Source organism: Pseudopipra pipra, chromosome 8 (assembly GCF_036250125.1).
Source record: "Pseudopipra pipra isolate bDixPip1 chromosome 8, bDixPip1.hap1, whole genome shotgun sequence".
Taxonomy (NCBI): Eukaryota; Metazoa; Chordata; class Aves; order Passeriformes; family Pipridae; genus Pseudopipra; species Pseudopipra pipra.
In genome coordinates, this window is record NC_087556.1 from 17,734,737 (window position 1) to 17,756,268 (window position 21,532).

Here is a 21,532-nt window from a genome sequence, read left to right on the forward strand (position 1 = left end):
TCCTCTGAATCACAGAATTCTAATGCACTTACAACCCTCAAATCCTTAAAATCATTAGGAGGAGAGGTAAGTATGGATGTGGAGGAAGGAGGCAAAAAAAAAATCATAAAAGTGATTTCATAAATGCTCATTGCCCAAATGCAGATTCTTTCCAAAATGTGCCTTGATGAAAATTGTGGGCAAGCTGTGAGTGCCCATTTAAAGAACTGGGGCTGTGCATCAGGCAGAAGTACACCAAACAATACCCTCTGCTTGTCAGTCCACCCAGCAAATTTCTGGAGCCCACCGACAAAAATCCCAGAAGATGATTTGTATGTAAACACAGAACACCCACTCCCTTTCGTAAGGAAGGTGTTCTTTGTCTTACAGCTTTCCCTTTAGACATCAGCTTGTTTACAAATCTTACAGCAACACACAGCCGTGGCATTAAACAGGTGAGGAGAATACGGCTTTTTTCTTATTGATTTAGGGTCGGTTTCATTTGTAAGCGAAAGGGCAGCTGTCAATAGACTGCATGATCTAAGGCACCAATCCAGAGAAATCTTAAGCACGTGAGCGCCGGGGAGCAAGGATGGGATTCAGGGTTGTTGAATCGGGGCCAGCAGCCTAAACCAGGCTTTATTTCATGTTGCATCATAATTCTATTGTTTGAATGAAAGAGAAGCATTAATAAATGGGAGGATGGAAGGGGAAGAAGAAGAAAACATGTCTATTTCTTGTCCAATAATGTTAGCAATATATTTATAAAAACAAAATGAGACTAATCTTTACTCCTCTGTGTTTCTCAGAGAGCCCTGTCTACTTTGTCTGTTTTGTTTAGATTGTGCACTCTTCATGACAGAGATTATCTGTATTTTGTGTCTTGTAAAACACTGGACACTTTTATATAACAATAATAATTTATAAAATCCACAAATAAAATTATCAGAGCAAGCGACATTGCAGAATTGTTTCTGCCTAAAAATAGCAGCAAAATTCCAGTTAAAAATACCTGTGTTTACCTTAATAACAAAATGTGTGTGTGTGTGATTCTGTATGCACATGCAGATATATATGTGCATGCAGTAGGGAAAGAGAGTCAAGGAGGGAATAAGTTCATCAAATCTGTAAGTATGTGGCACCTCAGCATCATGCAAACGACCCTGGGCGCAATCAAAGCCTTCTGACACTCTGAGGGACTCAGTGGAAGTGTGCAGGATATTAAGAGTGACAAGCCATCAGGACTGCACTATCAGACCAGTAGGAAAGGAAAACTGAAACAGGGTGTCAGCTTGAATTGTCATTATCCCCGTTCGGGAGACAGCATTGGGCAAGGCAAAGTAGTGGCAGGAAGAAAGGAGGTTGGGACATCTGGGGACTAATCCCCCATCCCCCCGGGATGCTGCACCCATTCAGGACCTGGAACCGACTGACTTCTGCATCACTCCTGGTCCTGCTTTTGTCATCTTGAGCAAGGTGGTGACTATTTGTTCCCACTCCCAGGGTGCTTGGGGTGGAGGAGCAAGGGGGCAGATGCACGCTTGTGCCCAGGGAGGGGTACTGGGAGGAACTGTATGGTGCAGTGAGAGTGTGCAGCACTGGGCAGCACCAGGGATGGAGGGGAGGAAGGGAGGGTGGGGAGGGGAAGGCCTATAATCCCCTTGGTAAATCCATGCCTGAACTATAAAAGGATAATCCATGTGCAACCCTGGCCCCACTTATAGGATTTAGCTCTTAGTGTGGAATACTAATATTTGGCTGTTTGTTTACCCCTGTGAACTAATTTGGCAGATTCTTATGATTCTCACAGGGAGAATTTATTTCGATTTTGATATTACTCAAAGCCTTGGGTCCTGGAGTCATAGGATTATATGCAAAGCTCTGAGCAGACTTTTTTAATCCTTTTTCTTAAGAAATAACTATTTGTTGTGGATGCAGCAAAAAGCTTGAAAGCTGGCCTGCTGTTCCACAACACAATAGCATCAGAAAAGAAGCCACTTGCTAATTCCCCCCCCCCCTTTTTTTTTTTTTTAACATGGTGATTTTTAAGCCAGTTTTGCAACTGTGAAAGGTGAATGGGGATCAAGCCCATGATTTTTGAAGAGTCGGCACGGTCAAGCCAGGCTCTGCTTATAGATTCACACTGGCTTGGTGAGCCTCAGTGCCCGGTTGCCTGCTCCTAACCCAACGGCACTGCCTTGGGAGAGCGGTCCCACAGGCAGAAATTAGATCCTTCCAGCTAAAAAAATGTGCAGAGTTTGGGGAAGAGGGAGGCATGGGAAGAAAAAGAGTGGATGTTAGGATGAGGAATTCAGCCTTCAATTAAAAAGTAACTTTCTAACCTTGGACAATGCAAAGAATGGCTTGAAAATGTGACGCACATACCCCCTTAAAACAGAAGGCCAGTACAAGAATCCCAGCTATGTTATTTTTATAATCTTGCTGGTTTGAGGGCTTGCTCTTTGATTTTTGAACAGTTAAAGTTGTTAATGCTAGGGGAGACGTCCTTTTTTAAAATGCAAAAAGAGCTTTCATTGCAAACTGTACAGAAATGGAAGGAAAACAACAATTCTCTCTAAATGTATTTGTGGCTTTTCCTCTCCCACTGGAAGAAATCAAAGGCTGCAAATGTAATCACACATAGGAGCAGGGCAAGTATGGATATGTGCTGAAGATTTGACTCTCAATTTAGGAAAATATTTGATTTTAATTTTGTGCCCAAGACTATTTTTTCTGAGAAGATTTAAGTTATTCCTGAAGTGGAGTAACTTCAGAGGGGCTTCACCAAATCAGGGTCTTGAGGAGAAAGCTGGTAGTAAAAGCAAAATCTATCATGAGAAAAAAATTCTCTCCCTAAGTAAAAACAAAGGCAATGCCTAAAAAACCCAAACCTTCATAAATCAGGCAAACAAGACAGGCAGATGAGAATCTTATCAGACAGTGGAAATGAGGCAAAAATAATTTAAATTATTCACACATTTTGAAACTTTGCAGGACTGAGAACAGAGGATGAAATCTTGGTGAATAGATCACGGACACAAGCAAAATTTGTGCCTGGCAGTTTAAGCTGGAAACACACTAGGTACAGATCCTAAGAGTCCAACAGCAGAAAGTTTTTAGAGGACACATGTGCATCGTTGGTACCTGCCTTACTTTCCTCCTTTTCAGATCCTGCTGTGTCTGGCTCTCTCGCACGACTTCAGCTTCTCGGGCTGCCTCATTCCCTGTGCCGACCGAGAACAAACTCCCGTCGGGCCCGTTCACTCCCCGCCTCAGCCGGGCTCTGTGGAGCACAGTGGAGCACAGAGAGAGGATGCTCGGACACTCCACAACCCATCCTGTAATTCCCACTGATACCCTGAAAATCTGCGAGTGCTAAAATACACAGATCTGTTGTTGTTTTACCCTTCACTCAAATGCCGACAGCGGGTTCCGTCTCTGGCAATAGCTGTTAGTAATTAGTCCAAAATTATAGAGATTGGGAAAACATCTTTTAGGTGAGTGATATTTTCCCAAATTTGTTCTAAAGACAATGGGAAAAGAAACAATATATTTGTACAGACAAAAAGGAAGGAGGGTTTGGGTGTCTGATTTTCCAGTGTTTTGGACTCATTTCTGTGTCCTCCTCTTTCTGTCTTAGCTTGTTTCCTGGTGACAGGATTGAAGAACCCCAAACATTACACAAAACTGGGGGAAAAATATACTACACCAGGGATTTGAAGGGAACCATTTATTTAGATTATTAAAAAGATCAAGAGGTGACTTGCTTCCCACATATAAATTTCTTTGTAGAGAAGAAATACCAGGTACTAAAAAACTTTAATCTACCAGAGAAAGCCGTAACAAGAGCCAATGGGTAAGTGCTGAAGCCAGACAAGTCTCAATTAAAAATAAAGTACTGGACCTCTTTAAATTTTGTTTTATTTTGTCCGAGGAAGTCAGGGTGATTAACCATCAGAGCAAGCTGTTACGGGAAGCACTGGAGTTTCCCTTTCTGAAAATCTTCGGCTCAAAGCTTGTATTCTTTCAGGAAGAAAGTTATTGTGTTCAATAAAGGGGTAGCAAGGGGACAATCCCTGGCCTGTGTTACACAGGCAATCCAGTCAAATCATCACAAAATGTTTTGTGAGCCTAAACCGAATAAATAACTTAGCACCCCTCAGCTTATTTTTAAGCAGGAGGTTTATTTTTAAAAATCAGGAAGTGAGAATAAAAATCCTTGACAATTGAATAAATATTCTTAATACAAAAAAAAAAAAAAAGTGAAAAATTTGTAGAAGAGGGATCTAAAGCAAAAAGGATACCGGGATCCGGGACAGAGCGAAGCAGCGAGCTAACTGCTGGTTGGGGCTGGTGGGGCTCTCCCCCAGTGCTGTAAGCCTTTAGGGAAGGAGCTGCTCAGGCTCCATGGAGAATCCTGCCTTGCTGATTTCCAGCTGAGCAGCTTTCTGCACTCAATGGCCATCCCTGCTGCTTTCATGCAGGGATGTACTCTAGCTCAGAAGAGAGCGGTTCTGTTTAGATAGCCCCCAATCCTAGCTTTACCTCATCCCTTCCAGCAGAGTCACTGTAATTAAGATTTGTTAAGGTTTGGAAGAAATCTCATTAATCAGATAAGATCTGAACTTTATTTTCTTTTTAAAGACCCAATTTGATCTCTCTTGCTTGTGGTAATTGCTCTCCTCTTCTGACATGGAAATTCATTTTCCAGGCACATAAAACACAATAGATTTCCATTGTCAACAGCAGCAACCCCAGGAGAGTTAAAAATATTCCTCCAAAGGCTAAAAAGAGTATTGGGAGCAAATCTAGACATAGGCAGGGAATGCTGGTGCTGTGAGACATGGTACTGTCAGAGAGAGATGGGGTGAGAAAAAGGGGTTTGTATGGCCCAAAAAGGAGCAGAGGTACACCAGGGGCAGGAAGGGCAGCAGGACCCCCACTGTACTTCAGATTGAGATGGCAGGTCCTACCAAGGGACCATGCACAGAGAGGAGAAAAGTTGTTGCCACTTCTGGTTCCTGACCTGGATGGATAAAAGCACCCTTCTCCTAAGTTTATGAGAAGCCACTACTTCAAAGAGCGATCAGAAAAGCTCCTGGACAGCTGACATTTCACATGAGGCAGCACCAGGATAAATGACACAGCATGAAATATACTCCACCACATCAAATCCAATCCATCAGCAGGATTCCTGGTTTCTAAATGTCAGGTGTAGAATGGGAACTCCTCAGGAACATCTGAATCAGAGGGTGGATTCCTTCCCTGCCGCCTCCCTGCTCCCCAGGTCCCCAACTCCTCTCAGCCCCCACCATGCCTCAGTGGGCTCTGCCTTCCTATCCAACCCATGGACGTGGCACGACGCCGAGCCCAGGCAGCCAAGTGCTGTTGCCAGGCCAGGAGATGTGCATGGATAAGGCAGGAAGCCCTGAACAGGGCTGGGTGTAGATATAGCACCTCTTGCCCAAGAGACTGCAGTCTTCAGGGGGAACAGCACAGAGGCAGTGGCAGCCCCCTGCCCATCCTTCAGCCTCAGCCCGCCACATCAGCCCAGTGTGTGGGCATCAAGCCAGGTGCTGGGTTCACCATCTTCCCCCTGCCCAGGCCCCTGTGCCCTGCCACCCCACTGGCATGCTGGTCCTCCCAGTCAGTGCCCTGCTCCTTACACCACCCCGTTCCTGATTTCAACCTGGACCAGGAGAGGCTGAGCCCCAGCTACACCATGGGGCCAGTGGCTACAAGCAGCCTCTCTTGTCCCGAACTGTCACAGGGAGAATAAAGCTGAGCCACAGCTTTCCAGCACTTTCAGGGGGGCACACAATCCTGCAGCAGCAGCAGCCTCTGTCACAGCTCAGCCTGGCCACCTTCCGGAGATACTGAAACTTCAGTGGAGCAGACAGAGATGGAAACTGCTGCCAAGCTCATTGTGGGCTCCCAGAAATGGGCTCTCTCTGGGGCAGCCAGCCCACAAGACTGGCTGTGGGTGACTGGGGTGGCCAAAGCAGGGAGAGTCCCCTAAGCCGCTGGCCATGGGGAAGCAGAGACCAGGCAGGGTGGGTGCACGCAGAGGTACTAATAGAGACCTAGGGCAAATGTCCCAGCCCTGCCTGCCTCTCTCATTCTCTTTGCAGAGAGAATCTGCAAACATATTAATCTCATCTCACACACAAACCCTCCGTCCTGATCCCAGAATCCATATATTAGGAGATTTACATAAATTACCAGCTATCAATAGGGCACATGAGGTGCAGGGGCTGAGAGCCAGCACCCTTGCCAAGAAAACAGTACAAGAGGATTGGAAAGGAGAGAAAAGGGAGGGGGCTACAGAGAAGGGCTAGGAGCACAGACCTGGGTAGCAGAGGTCTGGGATGACAGTGGCTGGCTGTGCTGTCTGGGTCTCTGAGTCGCTTGCTGCAGCCGCAGTATGGCTTGGTTTTGGTGGTAGGTAAGTAACTAGCAGGGGAAAAGGTATGAGCTCTTCACAGCACCACTTTGCTTTATTTGGGGCATTTCATTTGCAACCCAGGTTAGAGCTTGTCTTAGCTGCTGGCATCCCTGAGTCTCAGGAGCATTGGGAACCAGAGCCATTTGGCTACACTGGTGAGTTCAACAGATCCTTCACTCCCTCTTGTTTCCACCTGAGGGGTTTTGCTGCTGCTGAGAGAGGAGGAAAGCATAAGCTGGGCCACCTACCACACCACCTGGTCAGAGTCAGGGTCCTCTCCACCTTCGGTGCACTGAAAAGGGCATTCAAGCCTCTCTGAGCCATGAGAAACATAAGTGATGCTTGATGAGCATTGTGAGAGCCATGTACAGAGCCCTGGCATGCAGATGCAGAGAAACCACCAAAACAGACTCCTTTCCAATGTGTTTCCCAGGACAGATCTGCTCTGTGATGGAGCTGATGGTCAAGCATTAGGCAGATCCAGAAGTGTTCCTACAGGCATCAGGGCAAGAACACAGCAGTGGCAGTGTGATGACAATTTTCTAGATCCATCCTCTTGGCATCTGGGCCTGAGGCAGAGCCACATTCTTACCACCTGAAGTCTCAGCCCTGAGAAATAGACTGAGGGCAAGCCTGGGGCTAGCCCTGGTCCCAAGAGGGGATGGAGATGTGTCCTTCGATCCCGAGGCAGGCAGCGTGCCTGACCTCTTCCGCAGCATCTTCTGAGCCTCCCACGCAGCAGTCCCGGACCCACCCAGCCTGTGAAGACCCCCTAGTCGGGGTCCCTTTTGTCACCAGCCCGCGGCCACCTCGGGCTGAGCCCGCTCCTCCCGCAGTGTTCTGCTGCCCTCGTGGGTCCAGCGCGCACATTGCAGCCCCGCACTCCGCACCAGCCCGCGGCTCCCGCGCCCGCACCCTTCCCTGTGGAGAGCCAAGGCACAGGTTGTTCCCTCTCCTGCCGGGAGGAAGAGCAAGGCGAAAAAGGCAGGCAGCTCGCTGCTTTGGGTCTGGACCGGGGTAAGTGGGGTGGCGAGCACTCAGAGGGGCCCAGGACCCAGTCCCAACCCAGACCCAGGTGTAAAAGAGCGAGCAGGACAAGAACCACTGCATCAGAGAGTGCTCACAGGAGTTAGAGCATCACCTCTGCCTTGGAAGGGGCATCACAGGTCATTTGTCCCTCCTCCTTTCCTCTGGACAGGCAGACATCACAGCTGAGCTCAATGTATCCATGGGCTGCTGGGGCTGTTTGATGGACAGCTGTGAGTACAGCAAGGTCCTGGAAGTATCTTCCAAGCTGAGATGAGGTACACTCCAGTGTTACTTCTAGTTCAGGGAAAGATAGAAAACCAGCCAGTGATGCAAAGACTCAAAACAATGTGAGCCATGAAAAACAGGCCTGGACTTGATTTACCTGCTAGAGAAGCAGATTAAGCAGGGGAGAATTTTTCTTTTGTTTTATGGTAGTGGGGGGAAAAAAACAGTAAGGGCAAGGTGAGTGACCAACATTAGCGTTCACACATGCAAGCTCTCCCAGCAGTGTGACTAGAGGGCACACAGACCTTAGCAGGTTCGTGTTGGTATATGACATGTGGCACAATGAAAATATGACTTGCACCATATGCTTGTAATTGTACACATCTAGCAGAACAGACAGCATCCTTCCTGCAATGCCAGTGTTCAGGTGTGGATACCTGGTCTCATGTACATCCCCAGCACCTCTGTGTATGGTCTAGAAGAGGCAAACCCAATCCAGGTCTAGCAGATGGGTTCTAAACTGAGGCTGAAATTGGATTCAAATTCGTGCTTGGTGTATCTGACACATCAGGGCTCTGTGCCAGGGGAGGGATTTTCATGGGAAAGATGCTTCTAAGGGACCATCTCCTACGGGACAGTTCAGAATTGGGATTTCGACCCTCCTGATAGCTCAGCTTGAAACCCCTGCAGTGGCTTGGGCCCCTCCGCAGGCTGAGAGCATCCCCCCTGCAGGGTTGCAGCAGCCCGTCCGCCGTGGCAGCCCCGCGGAGCTCTGCACGGAGCGCGGGCTCCACGCCGTGGCCATCCCGCAACAGCACACGGCAGCTCTGGGATGGGACTGCCAGCACCCTTCCCGGTGGGTCACCTGCGGCTGTGCCACGCTTACACCGCCCCGTGTCACTGCCACACACCCCTAGAGCTGCCAGTCCCGATCCTTTCCCTCGCCGTCTTTCTTACAGGGGAGGGGGGTGGTTTTGTCTGTCTGCCTTCCTATTAGGAGGGCTTTTTCATTACTCTCACCCTCCACTTACCTCAGACACCTTTGTCAACACAGTTCTCCCCAAACCTGAGCACAGACACTTCAAAACTCATCCCCTTTGGGTGTGAGCTCTTGTCCCTCAGACCCACAGGATGATTATTTGCTCACTAACCAATTATTTGGCTGCCTTTAAGTAGTTCGAAAGTACTGCCACTGCCAGATCCTGGGGCTTTCATATACCACCACAGCCACCACCTTTCACTGTAACCCTCATGCAGGGCCATAACATGGGAATTTGCCCACCCACCTCTGCTCTTTTATTGTGCCAGTGTGCATGGACACCTGCAGACATGTCCAGAATCAGGTAGATATGCTTGTCCAGGGCCTGGACACTACTGAGCTGATTGTCTGGTTGTGCCTTGGGTGTAAGACCAGTATTTAACAGAGCCTTTCCAGGGCAACATCTAATAAACCAGCAACAAAAATCCAGTCTCTTGGATGCAAGAGGCAATCCCAGCATCAGCAGGCACTCACAGCAGCTCTGTCCTGCTGGGGAAGGAGCGAGAGAGTCTGACAGCTGTACAGCAACTGCCAGAGGTGACAGCAAAGCCTTGGCCACTGCACCAAGAGAGAGCTCATCACAGCTGCTCCTGAGGAGCAGAGTGACCCTCACAGAGCTGGAGAATCACTTTGGGAAAGGCAGGTTGTCATTGTATCACCAGAGGCTGCAGGCATGGATAAAGGCAAAAGCCAGCCTGATGGCAAATCCTCCTGCACAAGGGGCCAGGCCAACCAGTGAGGTCTGGCTGCTGTTCAGTAAGGGCAGCTACAGGCCAAATAAACCAAAAATCAGCACAACAGCTGAAGCAGCACCCCGATGTCAAACACAACTTGAGCAGTGGGGACCGGGGCAGTGTGCCCCTTTCCATACAGGTTCCTGACACTGACAGGGAAAGAAAAGAACCTACAGTAAACCCAAACAAATTTCAGTCAAAAATGAGATTCAGTGATGGGTTTTATAAGAAGTGATGGGAGCCTTTCACCTCTGGAGCAAATTCTTCAGAGCAGCAGTAGATTTTCTGTCCCAGTGCCTTCAAACCCTGACAGGAGGCCCTTTGGGAAGGAGTGGTTTAGACAAAAGAAACCAGGAGAATTCCCTCAGTTACACACAGGCTTACACCAAGTGACTGAACAGCTGCTTCTCAGCTTAAATTCTCTCCCTGGCTGTGCTTGAGCTGTACAGCTCTTTCAGGTGTGACAAGCAGACCTGCCTCGAGTACCACAGCCTCCATGTGGGGGGAGACAATGGGACAGTGACTCAGGTGGCTTCATAATCTGTCACAGCAACAGCCAGCACATGCACTGTATCAACCCTACCATTTCTAGTTTGCCTATCTGAGCATCAAGCCACCTGCTACACCAAGCAAGAGGAGCATATTTCTGGTCTTGACCTCCAAAAAGAGCAGCACCATCAGTTGCCTGTCTCAGGAGGGTGCTTGAGGGAGCAGTGGAGGTGACTGTACCTACTTGAAGAGAGCAGTCTTCTGGTTCACCAGCTAATTACAAAGTCTCTCACACAATAGCTTATGGACTGTCTCCCCCCCTCTCATCATAAGCCAGAAGGAAGACCCATGTGTCATCCTCTAAAGAACCTTCCCCAGGGTGACTGCAAGTCTATTGTCATCCCTGGGCACAGAAGCAACTGCCAATGCAGGTAGGACCTATTTGCACTTCAGGCCCAGGAGCAGATATCAGTTGTCCAGTGGGAACCATAAAGCTCCCCCTCTATTAGTCTTCTTCAGAGCTTGTAAGCAGCTCAGCAAAAGGATCTCCCAACTAAGCCACGTTTTCCCAGCAAATTCCTAAGGAAACTGGCACACATAAGCTCACGAGTGAAGGGTCCTGCCTCAGCCCGTTGTTCATTTGCTCATGCTGAAGGGCAGTGCCATGACTGAGAACTCATACAGAAGACCTCTCCAATGCCAGACACTCCAGACCTCCAGCTAGGCCAATGCATGCCTCAGGCAAACACATGACAATAAATACTACCAAGAAAATCCAGCCATCACACATTTACTTCCATTTGCACTTGAATCCCCTCAACCCTGGACCAAAGCTCTGTTCCCTTCACCCAGAGGCTTCCTGCCTGATCTGACTCCAGCTCTAGGACAGGATGGATGAAATTACTTCTGATGCATTTGAAATCCAGGGAACCTGAAGAAAACGTAAATCACAGTGGAGAGCTTTGAGTGGTCCATAGGTCCTGATGATGAACCATGCATGCAAGGCTTGCAAGAGGATTTATGGATGGACAGAGAAGAGGGCAGATAATAGCAGGGACTGATGATACCAATGTACCCAGAAAGAGGAAGCCTTACTGTTCTATAGTCCTGCACTTCCCTGTGGAAATTAGGCATTACATCACCACCCAAATCCCAGCAGACACAATCCTCTCTCTCAGCTGGCAGGAGGTAAGAGTTGGTGTTCTCAGCAGAAAGCTGAGGTAGGTAGGTAAACACTGTTGCTTTGGGAACCATATGTACATGGTCTAGGAGACCTCTGCCTCCAGATCTATGTGCAGACTGATGAGATTAAGCAGGCGAAGGACGGGGATTAGTAGCACCTTTTTTCATCTGAGAAAGGGAGGTTCAAACCCACTGGGTTTAGTGCTGCAGCAGCATGGAAATACCCAGAGAAAATATGAAGCAGACAACAAGCTAGTCCACAGCTAGTAAAGCAGAGAGTGGAACAGGCAGGGAGCTAGTTCAAGCAAATGCAGAGCAATTTAAAAGGGTTAAGTGTTGAGAAGAACTTCACGTTTGAAACTGACCACAGCAGAATACTTTGCAAGTTTTCTGGACAATCCTTGGAGGGCTGACTTCATCTGATGGTTAAAAAGACAGGGGAATTCTGTAGGTGAAAGCATCTGTACTCAATAGCATTAGGCATGCCTCATCAGCTTGATTTGCTAGTTGGACGATGACTTCCCTATGGTACTCATGTATCAGAAAGAGCAAAAATGCTTATAGATGTGAACAGCATGAGTGACTAAAGCAGCAGGTGACAAAAGACAAGAAATGCAATCTTTCTAATACACGACATTTAAGAAGATAAGATTAAAAGTAGGAATTTCTTAAATGGATAAAACATGTACTGAAAATAAACTATTTAATAACAATTCATTAAAAGCTTCTCCCACCACAATTCTCACTAATTTTATTCAGAGTTGAATATGCAAGTGTGGCAGGTATGCTGTCTTACCTAAGTCCATCCCTAGGCAGTTTGCTAGATGAAGCCAAAGACATCATCACATGTTTGCCTGTAATCTCAAAGTTACACTTTGTTAATGATCCAGGTACTTGGGTCTCAGTTTCCAGGATCAAACCCAAGAAAAGATATGTTCTCTTGGTTGTGTATGAACCACTGTGAAAATTAAAGATCCTGTGCAGAGCTGAAGAGAACCTACTGTTCTACTCACACCAGCTTAGGGCCCCACTGTGTCCCTTACATTCCAGGAAAGCAGTCACTTATGGCCCAGAAACACTGGTTTTGTCTATTTTTATTTCATTTGGACAGATCTTACTCACAGGTTAGTTTGAGAAGATTTCTCCCCAGAGAGGATTGGAATCAGCCAGGCTTTGCTGGACCAAGCTGCCAATATTCTTGGTTTTCCCATTTGGTGCCCTCTTCACTCCTTCAGAAACTGTTCCCCCATTAACTGCTAAGCAAGTTTGTCTACCTGATCCAGGACCTCAGGGCAGTCAATAGAGCCACCAGAGCTATATTTCTCCTAGTATTCAAACTGCTTTCTTCTGTCCCTTGGGAAAGGTACACCCAGGTGACACTGTCGAGGTGCTCTCCTCCCCCCACTCACAATCTTGTCAGAAAAAGGGGAGTCAGCACACAGCAAGAGAAGAAAATAACTTTTCTGGTACTTCTGTCACTCAGAAAAAAACACTTTTGCATGCTGGCTTGTCCTTTGTAAGCAGTAGGATCAAAGAGAGAGGTTTGAAGACAGACCACTAGCTGAGGCAGAGTCCCATGGTGTCAGATGTGAAAGATCCAAGTGCAGTTCCAGCAGATGACAGGGCTCCTTGGCAAGGTACAAAATAATTGCCCTGAGGAAGGATTTGGACTGCTGTTTTCTCTGCAGTATCTGGAAAGGTGCTATCCTGGGCAGCATAAGCAGATGGAGCCTGAAGGCACAGGAGATGAACAAGACCCAGCTCTCCCTTTCTGGGAGGCCAAACCAGCCGCTGACCTGCAGCGCCTCCACAGCTCCCAACCTGAGCCAGGCCTGATCCACCTAGCCCATCAGTTCTGCCTCATTGATTGCACACAACCTCTTCCAAATGCTGCTGTAAACAGCAGGCTCTTGGAGGAGGCTGGAAGGTGGCACTGGTAAGGTTGATGGGCCACCTCCTGGCTCTCTCCTCTCCAAGCACAGCCACATTGCCATGTGGAGGAAACCTTTGGCAGCTGTCTTGTGCTGGGAGACAGAGCTTGTTGAGCTTGGCTGAGTAATCCCAGCCACTCCTGCCACTGCAGCTGCATGCATCCTCGTTCTCCCAACCCAAGGATCGCTGCCTCGCTGAATCACCCCATTAAATTGCTAATATCTTATTGTTCTTTAAGATTTCGAAACTTGCTGCGAAACGTTTACAGATAATTTTTTTTTTGCCTGCAGTCACTGTGCCTAATGCCCAGTCATTGAGTGCCATATGTGTTTATATGCACTGCAATTTTCCACTTGATTACATTTTACCACAAACACTTTCATCCACTCCGCAAAGACAGCAGCAACACATCCATAATGTTCAGAGCAGCCCAGACAGACAGAGCCCAGGCACAAATGTCTCCACTGGATGGGCACTTCAAAATGTGAGATTCCTAAAATCAACTGACCCAGCCTCCCATTTTGAAGTCTCCAAGGGCACGAACACCTCAGTCACCTAAAGGAATGTGCAAAGTTAACTTCATGCTCCAGTTTTCCGATTAAGCACCAGGTGCTGTTCATATGTCTGGAACAGCTACACAACATGGAGATGCTTGCCAATATCCATGGAGATATCAGATTTTCCAGGAGATAGAGGATGACCCAGGCCTCTATAAGGATGCTTAGCACCTGAACCTGAAAAAATCCACAGGGAAGCAACAGCAGAGACCAGTTCTGAAATTAGATCCTGAACCCCCAAAAGTGGAGGCAAGTTCTTGTTCAGCCTTCAACTAACTGGACATAGTCCAGCGTGTCCATTGTGGGGGATTGCAGCTCCTGACTGCAACAACTTCCCATTTGCAACTAGGCAAGTCACCTTGTCACCTCATCACACTACACGGCCAGGTCAGCCTCTGCCTGGGGACAGGGGTCCCCTTAACTCCAGCTGGCTCAGGGTCACAACAGTGCTGGTGCAACCAGGCCACAGCCTTCCAAGAGAGGACAGGCAACATGATCTACACAGTAACACTGGCATCCCCATGTGAGCTCATCTTTTTCACCAGTTCAGCACAGCACCAAGCAGAGAACATCAGCTCAGTTGCAGCTGCAGCAGTGAGCCAAGCCTCAACACTGTGTTGAGGGGGCAGTGCTGCTTTGGTTCTGCAGTCCTTGCCTGTGATGTCCCATCCTCCCCACTGCGAGGTATGGACACTCACTGTGGGGAAGTGACAAGCATCTGCTGTGTAATGATCAGGAGCTCTCAGTCCATTAACATCTACCTGAGCCCACATTACTGACTCTGCTGGCAGAAATGGTGCTAGTTTGGTGAGGAAGCTCTTCTTGTTTTGGAGACCAAAACAAGTAGCCTACAACATCCTGCCATAAAGGATTCTACATAGAGAAAAGAAATAATCTGATACTTCCCTTACATCCTGAGTTATCTGGGCTATATAATCAATTTATGAAATACAGCACTTCAGCTGATGAGTTCTCTTGGGCAAACCCACAGGAACAGAATAACCTAGGTTGGAAGACACCTCAGGAGATCGTCTAGTTCAAACTCCTGCTTAAAGTAAATAAAATCAGATCATGTTGCTCAGGTCCTTGGCCAGTCAAGTTAATATTTCTAAGGATGAAGACACCACAACCTCTCTGGGCAAGCAAAATTGAATTTAACAGATGAAACCAAAGCGAGAACCCACTGCTACTCACTCTCAGGCTCCTCTGTCCATGGTTTGGCCTCATAGAGAGAACAGGAAAGCTGACAGCATTGAGTTTGGATTGGGAGGGCAAAGACACAAATTCTGTCACTGCACTGCAGTGCTACATGATTCAAAGCCTTGAGTGCTCACAACAGGCAGGAACTCTTAAATACCTAGATTTCACTGTCTGTTGATGATTTAAAACAGGTTTTTAGGATATCTAGCATTAATTGCATTGGTTGGACTTCATACATTCTCTCTGAAAACTCCCAGCCCTTAGATAAGCTCTGCCATGTTTGTTTCTTATGTTATATCCAAGAAAGAAATGTTACTACCTCTTACTGGATGTAAACTGTCCAGGGACAGGCCATTTTCTGCTAATGAACATCTTCGATCCTTGACCAAATACATGGGAGCAAACATAACAACCCCACACTGGAGAAGAGGCACTAAAGCTATTAGTGGTCCCTAGTCAGGGAGCCCAAAGCCATTGTTCCTCACCCTGGACCCACAAGCACAAGTCTGCAGAAAATGAGCCAGATCAGTGAGCCTAGCTGCCAAGAAGGGCCACCACTGTTCTGCCAAGCATTTATAGCCTCTCATTCAACAACACTGATTAGCACCACCAGCACAAAATCAATATTTCCTTGAGAGAAATGCTGGTTGAGAGAAACCCAACAGCGACCTTGGCAGAGGTCATTCCCAAGACATGGGGCAGTATGTCTGTCAGAGGGAGCACACACTGCCTGCTGGAAAGTGCCTGTTAGCTCCTCCTTTGTTTGAGACTTCCTAAATTCCAGACATCTGATGCAGTCAGCCCTCAAGGGGCAAAGCTGTTTATTCCAGATGATTTCATTGCCCTCTCTTGGAACTTAGGCTACATCAGCTTTTAGGTCTGTACCTTTTTGAGGACAAAAACAACAGGGAGGTGTAGGAGTGAGATTGTGGTTTTTCCTTAGCACCTTCACTGAACCCATTCACCCTGCTGCTAAAACTCTCATGCCTTTCATGTAGGGCAAGAACTCAAGCTCACATGGCAGACAGCAAGCTGTGATGTTTCATAGGAGGGTGTGAGCTTCCTAGAGTCAGTTGGGAAGTATCGCCTGCCTGACTGCTCCTCCCAGAGGTAAAGCTGCATTGAGCTTTGGGATTTGACTTTGGGATGCTGCCTCATCCCATCTCAAGAGGTGGCAACTTCAAAGCACAGCTCATTCCATCCACCATGCTCTTCGGTCTACATGAAGAGTTGGAGCAGTCTCACTCTAGGGCCTTTCATCCAGGATGAGCCTGTTCATTCTCTTCTGGGCTCAACTCAGGGCTTATTAACTTGTTTAATACATGAGATTAGAGAGGATCCCTTAGGTCACTATTTCCAGTCTTCTGCCTTATGATACCCAACCACCATATCCAAGATCTTTATATTACATTTCATCTGACTTCCAGCACATCCTCTACAACTTCTTTCTCTCCTTCACTCTCTCCTCCACTTCTCTAAATATTAGTTACAATCCACTGCTCTGCAGAAAGGGTCTCTAGTCATCCCCACAGCCCCTAAGCAGAATGGTTATTCCTGGACTCTTTCTTCCCACTGTGGACAATACTGGCTTTTATGCATAAGGGGAAAAAGTATAACTCTGTAAGTACAGCATTCCTTGGTTCCATGATGAGGAGACAGTGGGTGCTGTGAAGCTTGATTACAGCGGATGATAAAATCCTTTTGGGGACATCATGCTCCTTGATCTATCCCATTTTCATTCTAGTTAGTGTGGCATTTGCAATAGCATGTACTGTGGCCTGAGAGCTTCCCAGGCTCCAGGTGAATGGAAGGCATCCTCGTGACAACATGCCAAGTCCAGGTGAACCATGACAGAGACTCAGAAGCAACTTCCTTCCTGCATAAGACAAGAGGGATTTTCCTAGGAAGACTTCCACATCCATCTGCAAAATCATCCCCATTCTTTTTCCCTTGATGATCCCAGTCTGCTCTTCTTTCTTCTCCAACAGTTTTTCCCTCCAGCCACTCTGTTGAAGGTTGATATTTTCCTAAGCAGCCTGATTTCTTCTCAACTGCCTTTGCACTGAAATCAAGATTTGAAAGGGAGCCTGGGGAGACAGAGGGAGCAAACTATGACACACTCAAGCTATAGTGAAATGACATATTCATCACAGCTAATGGGGGCCCACATGGCACCCCAACTGGATCCTGCCCCACTGCCCATTTCCCTGCTGACTCTGTTGGAGTTTCCCCTCACTCCCCCTCCCATTTCTGGTGGTGTCATTCCAAGGGAAGTAGCTGATCTGATTGGCGAGAGAACATGAGGGGTGTCAGAGAAGGTGCTCACAGACATTTCTTGGCTGCCTCAAGGAAATAAAGGCCATCGCTGAGCCTGTCAAAATGATTAATCGCTTACAGGGAATGAGGGGGAGGAGGGAGAGGGAGGGAAAAGGAAGGGGAGGAAGGAGGAGAGAAAGACAGATGGAATGGGGAGAGTTATAAACAAACAGCAAAAGCAGGAGACACAGGATTGCCTCTGTGCTAGGGAGGAATTGGAACCAAGAGGCCCCAGGCTGTGCTTGGAGTGAACTTGTGGCAGATGAATGGGTTCTTCAGAGCCCCAAACTCCACTTGGAGATTCACACCCCAGGTCTGCACCACTCCCAAAGAGCACTAAGAGCTCCACCAGAGCAGTGTCAGACCTGACAGCCCAAGTAACATGGCCTGTGACTCCTCAGCTCTACAAATCTCTGCAGTTCCCATGAGCTGACAGACCAGAAGCTTATTACCTCAAATGCCAAGCAAGGCCTTGCCTCCAGTTCCACAGCCTGTACTGGCTGGCATTTGACCCAACTACCCACCAGCACCAGTAATTCTTTGCTGCCAAGAGAATTTTACCCTAGTGAAACACAGATGGTTAGGAGTAGCTTCTGAATGTCAGAGGTCCTGGCAGGGGAACTTGGAGAAGAATCAGCCCCATTGCTTGTGGTACTAATCTCTTCCACAGAAACTACCCCCTTGGATGCTATTATAACCCCATGTGCCCTCTCTGTGGGCACAGGAACTGTCCTTTTATAGAAGCAAATGATTTGACCTCACCCCTTTAGCTGCTTTCAGCTCAGCTCGAGCCCTCACACAGCTCACTGCATGAGGCCAGCGGTGCTTAAGCAGCTCAGGGAGCACACAGCGTGCAGCAGATCTTGTAACACAGATTACCTACACACAGGATAGCATACACTCCCCTCCCCTCCTGGCTTCCCAAGAGGTTTCAAATCACATCCAAAGCTCCTCCCTGCCAAGGCATTCAATAGCAAATCCTGACTACTCAGGAAAAAAACCCTCCACAACTGAAACTGAGATGAAAGTCACACTCGTGCTCCTGCCATCCACCACAGTGACATTTCCTACAGTAAGGGCAATGCCCTGTCGTGTCTAAGTCTGGAATTGCTCAGGGTTTACTGCAAGTTTGTGAGGTGAATTCTGACAGCAACCCACTACATCACAAGCTACCTTACCATACACAAAAAGCATGAGGTGCACTCCTCAAAACGTAAACATGCATTTACCATGTTGCTGTGAATGAGAAGCAGCCCTTCTCTCACCTGCATAAGAAAGGATAATTCTCCTCACCCAAGCAATGTGACCAGTGATTCTCCTAACTTCTGTCATGGTAAGATCTGGACAAAAAGCCCTGTTAGATCCTGTCCTGAGGATCTAACACTGTTTTCTCTTTCATTTTGAGTTCCTGTGGTGAACACTAGCCATGGGAAGAAGCTGAAAAGTCAAGCTGCTATCATTTGTCTGAACTCAGAGCCAGCTGGGAATGAGGCAACATGGCTTCAGCTCTCCCCTTTGTAAGTATCTGCTTTGATTTCCAGTCACAGAAAGAATAATCACACTGATGCAGACCTTCACCTCAAGTGAATGACCTGGCCTTGCAAAGACAGGAACTGCCACTGAAATCAATGAATCCAGTAAGCTCAAGTCTTCAGATGAACCAACCAACATTATATGCCCCACAAATAGTCTGTCATGACCCCTCCCAAGTTATAGCTGTTGATTTAATCAGAGGGAATACCTCTTCATGTAAATGATACCAAAATGTTTAATCTGACAAGACTTTAAATGACAGATGTAGAAAAAACAGGTAACATAGATTTCACATGTATCAATAATTTGATCAAAACCCACAAAACCCAAACAAATGCATATACTGGATTTTGTATGATTGGATGATGAGCTAAGCCAGCAAATGACAGAGAGAGAGAAGTCGCCACTGCCTTCTTTTCTTTATCTGTCATGCATCTATCATCAGGTTACTCCTTGCTCTTGTAGGAAATGACATTATCAAGAAAAGAGCCTAGAACTACTTTCACATTGCTCATCCTAAGCTTTCTGCATGCCAGCCAAGGCCCCTGCCTGCTCTCTTCCACACCAGAAACCACGAGGCTGCATGAGGTGTGGAGAAAGGAGATTGAAAATTTAAGTAGTTGTTTCTGTGGGTTTTGCTGGCAGTTTGTGGCCAGACTGACAGAAGTGCAAGGTGTTAATGGGGCAGGGATAGGACTCCCAGATATGCTCTCTCCCTTATTAGGCAAATAGCTGAGAATCACTGACCAGGACTGGAAGGATTTTGCCTAGCTGCCTTTCTCCACCAGCTTTCCAATCCAGCCAAGACCCTTGCTGCTGCTCTGTACCTAGGTGGAGGGGGCTCTGTGGAGCAACAGCACTCAGTTATGCATCTTGTGGACTTCACTGTGGCTCTAATGGCTGCCTCCGTTGTTTGTGGGATATTCTCCCCCCCTTTTCTCCTTCTAACAAAGATTCTGATTAATGATCGCTCATTCCTAATTGTCAAATTTCTTTTCCTTCATCCTGTGTCTAATCACCAGTGACAGAAGCCATTACACAAATGAGAGCAGACGACTTCCCACAACTGTTCTCGTTGGTAAAAGCCTTGTAATTTAAAGCTCTGATTTGTAGAGGAAAGCTGCGTTTCCCCAAGGCGTCCGGGCATCTGTTCCACTTACACTTCAAGAGCCTCGACTTCCGCTCCCTCCCCCCACAATTAGTTCTCTGCTTGCAACAAATATTTGACTTTGCGAGGCAGTAATTAGAACTTACTTTGCATGTGTTTGTCACAGTAACAGCATCTTTTCCTTTCCTTCTAGGCAGCACCAATGCAGGGAAGATGGTGGCTTCAGGACTTCGCAGGACATTAATGAGGTGCTTTCTGTTCCGTAACAGGAACAGAAGATGAAGACCATAAACCAGAGTGCAAGGAAGCTCCTCACACACATGCAGCAGAAGGGAGGCTTAGAGAAAAGTACTTTGTAAAAACACATCTGCAAAGGCAGTACCCTCTGCTGCAGTTGCTGCTCTGCTTCCAGGGCTGGGACCATGCATCAACAGACACATGCCAGGAGATTGCTGAGCCCCTGAGTGCACCACCCCCATTCTAGACTTTAAAGCACAGTTGGCTGTGTTCAAGGTCGGCTTGCTCACTGGTAAGAACTGTTACAAACAAAAGAAGCAGCAGTCTCGGCATGGACCTGCCCCTCCTTCTTTCAAGAGCTGCTTTGACACCGAGGGTGTCCCATTTCAGCCCCAGCTGCATTAGACTGCCCCTGCACCCCAGCTGTCTCATACCTCCTCAGCCCTGGCCTGATTCTGACCTGTTGGCCTCACCTTGGACTTGATTAACGATTCCAAATTTCTCTGAGCTGAGTATGACCCTAATCACCAAGGAGGTGAACCAGTGCATCCGTCTAAAAATCCATGAGCTTCTCTTTCCACAGTAAAGATCCTGCAACCATGATTTACAAGGATTAAGAGTCTTCTCCTTAGAAAAATCTCACTTTTCAAGGAACAGGGAAATGGAGAGCAGGGGGAGGGAAAGAAGAAAAGTATTAAGGGACCTAAGGTACTAGAAGAAAAAAACCACCACCACTCAAAGTACAAGTGAAAAACCTTGGAGACTGATTTTAGTTTTCAAATTACACAGTTCTCATCTCTCAGTTTCCCTTCTGTACAACCTGAGATATTTCTTAGCTTTGTGGTGCCAGCTGTGCATGCTACCCAAGAGGCAAGTGCACAACAGAAAGGCTACAGGATCAGTCATAGCAGACCACTAAGTTCATTGGAACAGAAGCAAGTCTGTTCAGAGACGATGATCCCAGCAGGCACAGCAGGGAAGGGTGATTACCCACGGTCACAGAAAACTTCATGCACTTGTCTTTCCTACTGCCTTCCCATTTACCCTGTCCCGTAAGAGCATGAGGAGAGAATACCAATTGGGGTAGCCCAGGCTCAGACATCTGTCTCCTTCTCCACCCCCCCCCCCCCAACATTCCTCCTGTCTATTCAACTCTTACCCATTTTACTGTGTTAGACATTCAATCAGATTTAGCCAACATTTCACTGACGGTTAGATGTCAAGACTTCTGTACAGATAATATTACCATAAAATAACCTGTGTCTTTATTAGGTAGAGAGGACTCCACTACCCAAGGTTGCTAACATACAAAGGAAGCTTCCCCCCCAAATCTCCTTGACAAGAGTTCATTAGACCTCATTTTGTAGTTTGCTCCATCACCTCAACAGTGACCAGAGCATACTGACACCACTCAGATTAGCAGGGAGGGGAATTTTTCCCTCCCCACCAACACTTGTTGACGGGGTTCAAGGATACCATCTTATTTCCAACTTTCCTTTCACGCTTACACAACTAGTATGGAGAAAG